This window comes from Amblyraja radiata, chromosome 27 (genome assembly GCF_010909765.2).
Source record: "Amblyraja radiata isolate CabotCenter1 chromosome 27, sAmbRad1.1.pri, whole genome shotgun sequence".
Taxonomy (NCBI): domain Eukaryota; kingdom Metazoa; phylum Chordata; class Chondrichthyes; order Rajiformes; family Rajidae; genus Amblyraja; species Amblyraja radiata.
This window is the reverse complement of record NC_045982.1, coordinates 11,402,248-11,414,303: the sequence shown is the minus strand read 5'-3', so window position 1 is coordinate 11,414,303 and position 12,056 is coordinate 11,402,248. Positions and strand designations below refer to the sequence as shown.

The 12,056-nt window shown below is 37.8% G+C and overlaps 1 protein-coding gene across 8 annotated transcripts in view; it reads left to right on the top strand.

Moving 5' to 3' along the window:
• Positions 1-12,056, top strand: part of LOC116988434 (homeobox-containing protein 1-like) — a 36,955-nt gene that overhangs the window by 5,441 nt on the left and 19,458 nt on the right. For 6 of the 8 annotated variants that reach the window (XM_033045124.1, XM_033045121.1, XM_033045119.1 and 3 more), the window contains exon 2: positions 10,474-10,553. The exons of 1 other annotated variant lie outside the window; for it this stretch is intronic. The gene's annotated coding sequence lies outside the window, so the exon portion shown is untranslated. Of the gene's footprint in view, positions 1-10,470; positions 10,554-12,056 lie in introns of all 8 variants that reach the window. One more of the 8 variants, XM_033045120.1, reaches the window with a different exon arrangement.

Below are 12,056 nucleotides of genomic sequence, written 5' to 3'. Positions count from 1 at the left end.
TATTTTTCTGATACACCTAAAAGTTGAGATAATCAACTGAAAAACTTCTGACTTGTATTGTTATATGACAACCAGATGCTTCCTAACTGTTATTCTCGAAAATCAGAACCTGGGAGGAGACATTGAACATCCCGCTTGAGAATTTTAACTTATGTTTTAAATAATAATATATGTTTTCTTTTGTTGAAGAGCCAATGCCATTACTAGAGTGAAGTACTGATTCAAGATTGGGAATTTGGTTGTTGGGGGGAGGGAGGGGTTGGAGAGAGTAGAGAGGAAGAAGGAAGGTCATGAAACTCCTGCTGTTTTGAATGTGCTGCAGGCTTGATGAATCAGTTCTTTATTTAACAAACACATTCTTTGGACAGCAACAGATTGCTTGGGCTGCTGAAAGTCCAAAATAAAAGCAGATGGTACTAGAAACACCCAAACGGTAAGGTGGCCTCCCTGAAGAGAGAAACAGTGTTAGTTCAAGTCAATCATCTTTCATCAGACCTGCTGCACAATGTTTGTGTTTGCATGCATATTCCGCTTTAGAAGCATGAAATATAGAGGTGGGAGCAAGCCATTTGAGCCTTTGAGCTTGCTTTGTTATTTGATGTAATTGTGTCTTTTTCTCTACCTCGGTACCATATTTATCCTCTCTTTCACTAATTCACCTAGAGCTCCACCATGAATGTATTCAGCAACTTGGTTTCTGTGGTAGAGAATCTCTTCACCTTAGTTCTGAATGACAGCACATTTCCTGACTCTGACCCCTGGATTTCTTAGCCAGTCCGACCGAGTCCTGTTAGAAGTCAGTATTTTTTATAGAATGGTTACAATGCAAAAGAAGAAGACCTTTTAGCCCGTTGTGTCGATACCGGCTCTACACTTTAAGAACACACTATTCCCAGTAGCTTCACTTTAGCTTTCCACATTTTCCTTTGCCTTACATTTAACCAATTCCTTCTTAAAGGGCACAATGGATCTGTCTTCAGTACATCAACTGTGAGAACATTTCAGTTTACAATTACATAGGGCATTAAAACAAAATGGCTTTCCTTGTCACTGTTAATTCTCTTCCCCCTTATTGTATACCTATGACATTTAGTCCTTGACTCTTCAACCAATGGAAGCAGCCACCCACTGGGCACTCTGTACAGACCCTCATCATTTTATATACTTACCACAGATCTCCCCTCAGCCTCTGCATCACCACAGGAAACTGTTCCAGCTCTCCAATCTATCCTTGTAGCTGTAATCCTTCATCCCGCAAACCATTGCCACAAGTCTCCATTGGACACTCTGATGCCTCCATATTCTTACAGTCATGATGTGACCAAAATTGAACAAAATACTCCAGCTGAGGCCAGCCTAATGTTTTAGAAAGGTTCAGCATGACCTCTCCCTTTTACTGTTATACAACCCAAAATAATGTATGTTAACTGCTTTCCCAGCTTGTCATTTTGTTGGCTTGTACACCCATAGCACCAGATCCCTTTGCACCTGCCCTACTTTATCCTTTATTCTGAATTGATTCACCTCATTCTTAAAATACAATTGGACAGTTACATGGATAGAAAAGGCTTAGAGGGATATGAGCCAAATTCAGGCTGATGGAACCCGCTCAAATATCAGTCTGAAGAAAGGTCTCGACCCAAAACGTCACCTATTCCTTCTCCATAGATGCTGCCTCACCCGCTGAGTTCCTCCAGCATTTTTGTCTAGCTCAAATATCTTAGTTAGCATATAGGAGTTGGTCGGTAAGACCTCTTTCCATGCTTTATAACTATGACTCTGATATGTTGAGTCTTGTATTTACATCCTCCAGTTATACTGTCAATTTGTGGCATGTTTCCTTCTGTCCCCACACCTAAATTTAATTCTTTGGAGTTGTATCTTGTGATATGATGAAGTATGTTGAAACTGACTGAAATTGAGATGGTAATCGTGATAGCAAGAAACACAAAGGCAATGAGGGATTGTGTGCGACCAGTTTATGCAAAAGGGATGGCTATTGGGCTATTACTTTTGTTTCTTATTGTATAACACAAACATCATAAAAAATGTAAGTGTAAGCATTAAACAATACATTATCAAAGTGATAGTACATTTACTGAAAGTACCTTTAAGACTAGAGGGTAGCTAAGAGTGCATTTAAGCATGTGAAGAGCTGCCATATTTTTGATTGGCCTTGTTAGGCGGCAGTCTAATCACAGTCAAACTGGATTCTTTAATTTATTGCCTTTGTACATAGGTATCTTTGGTATGTGAATCATAAATTATTAAACCCATAACCCTATTCACTTTTGTTACTGTTGTCCCTAAACAAAGATGATTCATTCATTTTTAATATTATAACAGTGTTCACTTTCAAATTTATATCAGATTGAAAATAGAGCCTTTAATCTTCTCAGAATGAGCTTGAGTGAATTTCAAATTCCCATTATTGAAAGGCAGGACAACAACAGATAAAAACGATTCCGTAAGAACAGCAGCTCACTAACATAAAAAGTGTATTCTAACAATGAGAAGAACTAAGTCTTTTGATTGCTGATGTTAAATAAGCTTTACCAAATTATTTTTCCATTTGTGCAGTTATTTAACCAGTGTGGACCAAAGGAATTGGTTCAGAGACATAAATATTCCTGCGTCAATGAAGCGCGAAGATCTAGGTTAATCCCACAATCTCCTGTGTGAAAATGTCATCAAAAGCAAAATGTCCCCTCACAGCATAAAAGCAGCACATTTTTCGCAAAATCATTTTATCTGATTATAGAGATGTTGGGAAGAAGTAGCTTATTCATCATCTTTTCCTCAACGAAAGCAATATATTAAATCAGTATCTGCTGCATCAAGCATTCAACGTTTGGTCGGGCATTTTACTAACAACAACTTGGATTTGTGTAATAACTTTTAATGAATTAAAATGCTTAGGAGTAATATTACCACACAGAAACCACTAAGCCACATAAAGTTAGTTATAAAAGTAGGATTAATGGAGTTTACCGTGGATGTGAACTGATTAGTTTTGTCCTGCTCGTGACTACATATACTGTATAGAAACTTTACACACACACATATACATAACTAAGTTCCAATAGATTTACACATAAATTACTGTGTAATTAAGAAACAACTGTATTTTGAATTGGTTGGGAAATCTACCACTATATATCCATTGGCATCCGGAATGCAGGCCAAATCTTAGTTCTAATGCTTAACCCTTGCAATAAATATATGTGCTGTAACATTTCTCTTTAAATAAAATCAAGGTAGTAAAATACATTTTTCTTTTGTATTTTGGTTCTTTAAACTTGGAAAACTGAAAATGGATATTAACAGAAAGTTATGAATTGGTGATGGACACTGGTTCATTAAACAGAAAATGTGTGTAGTTTGGGTTCTCATGTTTTATACAATTGCAATATTCATTAGTGCAGATTTTGAAAAAGAAGTTTAAAAAATACTGTTTTATATACATCAATAAGCTGCTAGCAATACCAATAACATTACAATATCGCAAGAAAATGGAAAAATCACCAGTTGGAATAACATTTTACAGAATAGATTTATAATTAACACTCTAATGCAGAACTCCAATTAAATAAATTCTGCATTGGGACTCCTTAATAAGTTGGCCTTAAGTTATATTCCTTAGTTATCTTGAGGGAGCAGGTACAAATGTAGGGATAAAACATCGCATCATAGATCAGTTACAAAATGAAGGGACCAATGGGAGCGCGTGGGTGAGGTGATATGAAAATAACCTACTCCTGTTATGCTATTCCTCCTTGTGGGAGCATCCTTTGTGATTACCTGCTATAATCGCAATTTATTTTAATAAACAGAAGTGCCTCTACCTTGGCATTTGGATAAAGAATATTAAGTATTGCAACAACTAACCCTGTTATGATTCATTTATATGCTATTTCTGGTCTTTAAGCAAAAGAGTAGAAATGTAGACGGTATAAATAAAAAAATAGCTTTTCTAAATTCCTCTACATCTGAGAAACACTGATGAAGGCACTAATCACACTTTGTGCGATGCTGAATTGGAATACGAGTCCACATAAATGATTAGTCAGATGACATCTTGACCAAAGAGCTATTCTTATTTGTGAATTATAGTCATACAGCAGGCCTTTTGGCCAAACTCGACCGTGCCAACCAAGATGCCCCATCTAAGCGAGTCCCATTTGTCTGTGCTTGCTTCGCCCAATCCCTCTAAACCTTTCCTATCAATGTACCTATCTAAGTGTCTTTTTAATGCTGTTATAATATCTGCCTTGATGACCTGCTCTGGCAGCTCATTCGATATACTCACCATACACTGAATGAAAAAGTTGCCTCTCAAGTTCCTATTAAATTCTGCACCTCTCACCTTAAACCTATGTCCTTTGGTTTTTGATTCCCCTACCCCTGGTAAAAAAACTCTGTGCATTCACTCTATCTATCCCCCTCATGATTTTATACACCTCTATAAGATCACCCCTTATCCTCCTGCACTCCAAGAAATAGTCCTAGCTTGCCCAACCTCGTCTTCTAGCTCAGTCCCTTAATAAATACACTTAATTTCAGCAGACTATTATATTAAGGAGAATCTTGTGGTCACTCGACAGTGGTAAAGTGCAATTTGCAGCAAGTTTTGTTGGATAGTGATTAAGAATGAGAATCCTGGTTTCATTTTTCCTTTACTTAATTGTTAACTCACCAGTCCAAAAGTTCAGTTGTAATTTTTTATTACAAGCAGTTGAGTTGGCACGATCATAACAGCTTGTTTTAGCATATAATAGCAAACACAAGCTTTCCACAATATAAGTAAAGTGACAGAATACTTTAGTAATAAAGCTTGTAGTTATCTAAATCTTGGGACTGTCACTTTACTCCAATATTGAAGTCAGCCCCACTTCAGTGTCTTAGTTCCAATGCCTGCAATGCCAATAGGATGAATCTGATTTGAAACTCACTTTCAGGAAAGACCTAATCATTATTTTGACGTGAATGAGAATTATTCTGGAATACAGCTGTATTATTGCTAAAAATAGTCAGTACTTTTTGATAAAAAAACAATAGATCATTTAAGTTTTGCATCAGTCGAACTACTTCTGATAAATGTAACATTTATTTCTTAACAAGATTATCTTGGTAGTGGGATCATATTTGTAGCTAGTTAGTAGTGGTGCAGCCTCTCCGTATGCATCCCCGTCATTTGATTCTGCCTTTGTCTGCACTGAAATTAATAGATGGAATAGAGTAATGAAAAGGTAGTTGCATCAGACTTTATATATCTCCAAGCATATCTTCTGCATTTCATTTTCCTAAATGACAGGCAAAGCAATATATTATTCCAAAAGTTTTATTTCACAATGTAGTCCAACTTTATGGTCCACTATCTTATCTGCATTTGACATTGCACATTATTACATAACCATTTGTTTACTGTAGCTGGAAATTCCAAAATATTACTGATGCTGGAAATCTGAAACCAAAGTCTATCATCTCTTGATTCCCAGTGCTGGTGAAGGCTTTTCAGGCTGAAACGTTAACTGTTTCTTTTACCACAGGTGTTTCTGACTCACCGAGTGTTTCTAGTATTTCCTGTTTTTATACCTATTATAAATCTTACAAGTTTATTGCAAATGCACTTCTCCAATTCTGCCGCATTGTGGGGGTTCCTTGTTAGTCTCAGCTAGTTTAGTTACAGCTAATCAGATCGGACTGCTGCACATCTGTAATGATTGTAAAGCTTCCTTTTTCTGAGACGTAATCAAATGAATTTCAAGCAGTTTGTTAACCAGGTCAACCTGTGAATCTGTTTTTCACCACATGAATAATTTCCCCAATTTCAAACTTTTATTTACTTTTCATATCTTTTCATATTTGTTTTTCATAAGCTATCTAATTCCATTTTAAATAACATACAAATATCTCTAAGAAATTTACAGCAAAGACATTCACATTCAAAATATCCCCTGGAGACCCAAGAGTCTGCAAATACTGGAATCTGGAGCAAAAAGCAGTAAGTTTGGAATCTGGAGCAAAAAGCAATCTGCTAGACAAACTCAATGAGCCAAGCAGTATTGATAAGGAGGAAAGGAATTGCTGCTGTTTTGGGTCGAGATCCTGAATCAGGACCTGAAACACCAACAATTCCTTTCCCCTCAACAGATGCTGCTCGACCTCTTATTCTTCCAGCAGTTTGTTTCTTTGCTTCAAAATATTCCTTAACTGTTTTGTGATTTTTCTAAAATTGTGCCCTTTGATTTTCATCTTGGTAACTAACAGAAAGTTATTGCAATCTTTTTCATCAGGATTGCAATCGTGATTTTAATTTTCCAGTAAAAATCCTGATTCTATTCCAGTGAGAGTCCTCAATTCTCAAGCCATTCCTCATAACACAGTCTCTTAAACTAGTGGATCTATCCTACTCACGATCTCATGTTGCTTTTTCTTTCTTTGTTATAATCATCATTGATCATGAAAGCAACCCAATTAACGAAAGTTTTGTAGAAGATGGTCAAACAACTGTGGATGCTGGAAATCTGCAATGAAACAGAAAAAGCTGGGAACACTCGGCAGATCAGCTAGTTTTTACCCAAAAGTTTACATGGTCAGTTCAAAGACCCTCCGATGAAGGCTTGCTTCTTTCTCCTTCCTCAGAGGCTCTCTGATCTCTTGAGCATTTTCAGCATTTTTTTTGTTTAAGGTTTTGTACAAGATCCTTGTTTCATATTCTGTGTTTCTAGATTAAAAAAAGCACTGTAATTCTCCTTGTTGGTTGTAGGACCAAGAAATGGTGTTGAATATTTACAGTATCTACAGATTGCACTTAAATCATTTTTTTTACATCAATGAAGGTGAATCACTGGGTTACTGTTGCTCATTAGTTGTCGATTCCTTGCAGGATCTCTCAAATCAATCTAGTGGTTTATGATTCATCCAGAAACATTAAACTGACATTTGAATGCTCACCAACGACCTTTCAAGCACCTCACCAATAGACCTTAAATTGACATAGTTTATGCATAAATACAGATGAGTGAATATTATTAAGGTTTCTAGTGACTTGTCATCACATTCAGTAGTGCCTCGGGGCAGTTTACAACTGAAATCCTCATCATTTGTGTTTCTCAAGAGACATAATATTCAGAGACTATGCCCCTTCACTGCCTGTTATCAGTGGCTTATTGCACATTGATTATTGCACATGGCCTTGAAGTAGGACTTATAGAAAGTTATGAACAGAGGATCAAGACATTACAAGGGTAGTGGCCAAGTGAGCAGCTATTGGAGATGGAGTTAAGTCAAGGGAAAAGTGGTTTCTTTTCACAACGGTGCTGCCTGGCCTGATGAGTGTTTCAAGTGTTTTCTGTTTTATTTTAAATGTACAGCAACTGCAGTTTTTAAAATATTTTCATGGATATTGGCTTTTTTTTTGAAGAAAGAGAACATGAAAGGATGGGTAGACAAAAATGCTGGAGAAACTCAGCGGGTGAGGCAGCATCTATGGAGTGAAGGAAATAGGTAACGTTTCAGGGCCGAAAGGGTTTCGGCCCGAAACGTTGCCTATTTCCTTCGCTCCATAGATGCTGCCTCACCCGCTGAGTTTCTCCAGCATTTTTGTCTATCTTCGATTTTCCAGCATCTGCAGTTCCTTCTTAAACATGATGGTTTTGTAGGATTGATTTAGTAGGATCCATTTCAGTGTTGAACACACAACCCAAGGAAAGGTATATGGCTCAGGGAGACTTATCAGAATAATATTAGGGTTAAACACATTATCTTGAGGACTATTATACAAATTATTAGAGGGTTATTTCACCTAATTGGCATTGGAAACTGTGCTTTCAGCTACTAAGGAACATAATTCTAGATTGATTCTCCAAATTTCTAAGCCTCTATCCCTTCTCTTTCCCTATGATATTCTATAAAAAATACTTTAAAAAGTACTGAAAATGTACAGTTGCCATCTGATCCGTTGAGTTACTCTAGCTTTTTGTGTATATCTTATAGATCTTTCCTTTGGTAGCACGGTGTGTATTTTTATCAGAGTACAATTTCATAGTTCTAATGTGTAGAAAGGAACTGCAGATGTCGGTCTATAATAATAATAATAATAACTTTATTTATAGAGCACTTTAAAAACAACCACTGTTGCAACAAAGTGCTGTACATGACATTATTACAAGACAATAAAAACATTAAAAAAGAGAGTAAAAACAATAGAAAACATTAAAAACACTAAAACAGGAGCAAAGTCTCATGCAGGGTCAAAAGCCAAGGAATAGAAAAGGGTTTTAAGACTGGTTTTGAAGATGGACAGTGAGGGGGCCTGTCTGATGTGCAACGGCAGAGTGTTCCATAATGTCGGAGCAGCAACAGAGAAGGCTCTATCCCCTCTGAGCTTCCGCTTAGACCTCGGTACCTCCAGGAGCAGCTGATCAGCTGACCTGAGGCACCGGGCAGGAGCGTAGGGATGAAGCAGCTCAGAGAGGTAAGGCGGGGCGAGACCATTTAAAGATTTAAAAACAAATAAAAGAATCTTAAAATGAACTCGAAAGTACACCGGCAGCCAGTGGAGGGAGGCCAGAATTGGCGTTATGTGCTCCCTCTTTCGAGTTCCAGTTAAAAGGCGAGCAGCAGCATTCTGAACCAACTGGAGACGAGCCAGGGAAGATCGAGTAACTCCAAAATAGAGTGCGTTACTGTAATCCAGCCTAGACGTGATGAAGGCATGGATTACTGTTTCAAAATGCTGCGGCTCAAGAATGGGCTTCACCTTTGCCAGCTGCCTTAAATGAAAGAAGCTGGACTTAACTACCGCACCTATTTGATGATCTAATTTAAAATCACTGTCCATCTTAAAACCCAAGTTTAAAACTGTTGGCTTCACATACAGTGCCAGGGGACCCAAGTGAAAATAGACGCAAAGTACTGGAGTAACTCAGCGGGTCACGCAGCAATTCTGGCGAACAAGGATGGGTGACGTTTGAGGTCTGAAGAAGATTCCCGCCCTAAAATATCACCCATCCTTTTTCTCCAGAGATGCTATCTGGCCCGCTGAGTCACTCTAGCACTCTGTGTATATAATTCATAGAGTTCGTCAGAGTCATTAAGGCATTGAAGGAGGCCATTTGGCCATTGGTGCAACATTGAGAATTCGGTGAGTGTGGTTAATTTGGTACAATTTTGTTACGTCTTGCATTTGGAATTTAACCTTGCAGTTTTCTTTACAACGTTAGTTATTAACAAGCTACCAGCCAATTGTTAAAACTAACTGTTAATTAGTGTCAGAAGGAATCGGGCTTATTTGCTAAATACATTCAGCAAAGGCCAAATCAGTACATGTAAATTTGGGGGATATACATAAGTCGTGTTGCTGATACACAGTGTTAGCGTAAGAATTTAGGGAATGAGGTATTCTTAAATTAAAACTTCTTTTTTTTTTCGATACAAATACATCGATAGATGCTCCTGAACACATAGCATTAAATTGTGAAGAACATTTTGACTGTCGCCAAAATTACAGTAAAAAGTTTAAAAGTATAAAATTAAAGTTCTTAACTTACACAACTTGTCCATGCCAATCAAGAAGACCCCATCTAAGCTAGTCCCATTTTCCTGCATTTGGTCTATATCCCTTTAAACCTTCCCTATCTATGCACCTGTCAAAGTGTCTTTTAAATGCTGTTGTAGCACCTTCCTCAACTACCTCCTCCGGCAGCTCGTTCCATATACCCAGCATCTTCTGAGTGAAAAAGCTGCCCCTCGGGTTCCTATTAAATCTTCACCTTAAACTTATGTCCACTGGTTCTTAATTACCCTAACCTGAGTAAAAGACTGTGCATTCACCCTGTCTATTTACCGAGCTCTCGGGGCTCGGAATCAAGAGATATGGGGAGAAGGCAGGCACGGGTTACTGATTGTGAATGATCAGCCATGATCACAATGAATGGCGGTGCTGGCTCGAAGTGCCAAATGGCCTCCTGCGCCTATTTTCTATGTTTTCTTTAGAGATTATAGATGCCATGAAATAATTTTCCCACAGCAAAACCAGAGTAAACTTCAGATGATAAATCTATTGAAATTATTAGCCTTTATCTACTGTTTGAAGTTTGGACAGGATGCAAAACTGCTCACTCGTGACAAGGGGAGAATATTTTAGGTTTGAGGCTGGGAGCCAAGTATTTGAATTTATAGTGTTTAAGAAGGAACTGCAGATGCTGAAAAATTGAAGGAACACAAAAAAGCTGGAGAAACTCAGCGGGTGCAGCAGCATCTATGGAGCGAAGGAAATAGGCAACGTTTCGGGCTGAAGAAGGGTTTCGGCCCGAAACGTTGCCTATTTCCTTCGCTCCATAGATGCTGCTGCACCCGCTGAGTTTCTCCAGCTTTTTTGTGTACCATTTGAATTTATAGACTGGTCTCATACATAGGATTTACTTTGTTTTTTTTTTCCTTTTGTGGAATTCCGTGTTTCTCAATAAGGGGCAAGAAGATTGAAACAAATCATAATTCAAGGAGGCCCAATGTGGACAGTTGTAGTAACTGGACCCTCTGCACCTCAGGTGAGTTACTCGTTTTCATCTGATGTTATTTTTAAGAGGAACCATTACAATAATTAGTGACACAGTCTGCATTGCTGCATGATTTGGTGCTTTTTGTGTAAGTGTGATAACAGCAATGTGATGTTGCTTGGGGTGACACTTCATATTTAATATCGTCAGTTGCAGCACGGAACAGTGGCTAGAGCTCCTGACTTTACCAATATTTCATGTGTGGAATACCAACCGTACCACAGACATCTGAAATTGGTGCACTAGTCATTTCAGTGTCAACTTTTTGGAACAGTATGTTTCTATAATTCAGAGTTAAAGCGGCAGTTAGTGTTTAGCTTGATATTATTTTCCCACACATTTTTGGTCCAAGCCTCATTCTCTTGGTGCATTTTAGTGCAAGGATGAGTATAATCTACAGCCAAGGTAGTTTTACAAATGTCAGTAGAAAGATCCAGTTAGATCCGAGTTGAGGTGGACAGCCAGAAACAAACAGAAATCCAGTGCTTTTTTTGTGATAGTTCACTCCAGTACTATGTACTAGCACCTCTCAAAGGTTTAAAATTAGATTGATATACAGCAGCAAAATTTGTCACGTGAATATGCTACGAATTTGTCACGTGGATATGCGTACTGGCATCTTTTGGCTACGAGTAAAGCAGTGCGGAAATCTATCAGTTCAGTTTCACGCCAATGGCAATTTGTCACGCCAGTGGCAATGGCAATGTCACTTAGACATTGAATAAGTAAAATTAATTTTAAAACATAGTTGCTGGACTATAATGTAACTGGGGCTGGGGATTTAATGCAGTGATGATAACTTCTTCAAGCATGTTTTATCTGCAAAGTGGAACATTAACAGGTGGAAAAAGTTACTTTTATATTTGATCTTTTTTATAACCCAAATACTCACTCAAAATTACCTTTTTAGGTAAGAATTAACACTTTAAAATAATTGAGCAACAACATTGAAGATAAAACAGCTAGGAATAATGATGTGGAATATCTTAAAGCCCATATTGAAGGAACGTGGTCAAAAGATATTTTGGGCTGCTGATCCAGTAGACACTGCAAGTTGAATTTACTCTCTCTTCATCTAATTTCCGACTTAACATTGGTTCCCAAGATGTGTATCAGTGTATTAGTAGTTGATACTGCTTGATGCACCCTTGGATCACTGTAGACAAACATCAATCTTGTACTCTCATAATTTCTGTAGACAGCCTCCAAATGTCCATGTATGAAGAATTGAGAAACCACCCAATTTTTGATATTTCTTATGTATTCAGACCAACCAAATCATCTATTTTATCCTGGATGTCGTATGATCTGTGGAACACGTCCAGCATTTTGTCTTAATTTAGATTTTCAGCAACTGCAGTGCCTGCTTGTAGGAACATGTAGCTGACAAACTTGAAATATATGGCCAACCCTGTATTGGATTTTGGCTGGGCAAAGCAAGATTTCTGTACTTGTATGCTTAAGTACAAAAGTTATGAAGCTTCTAATTTTCCT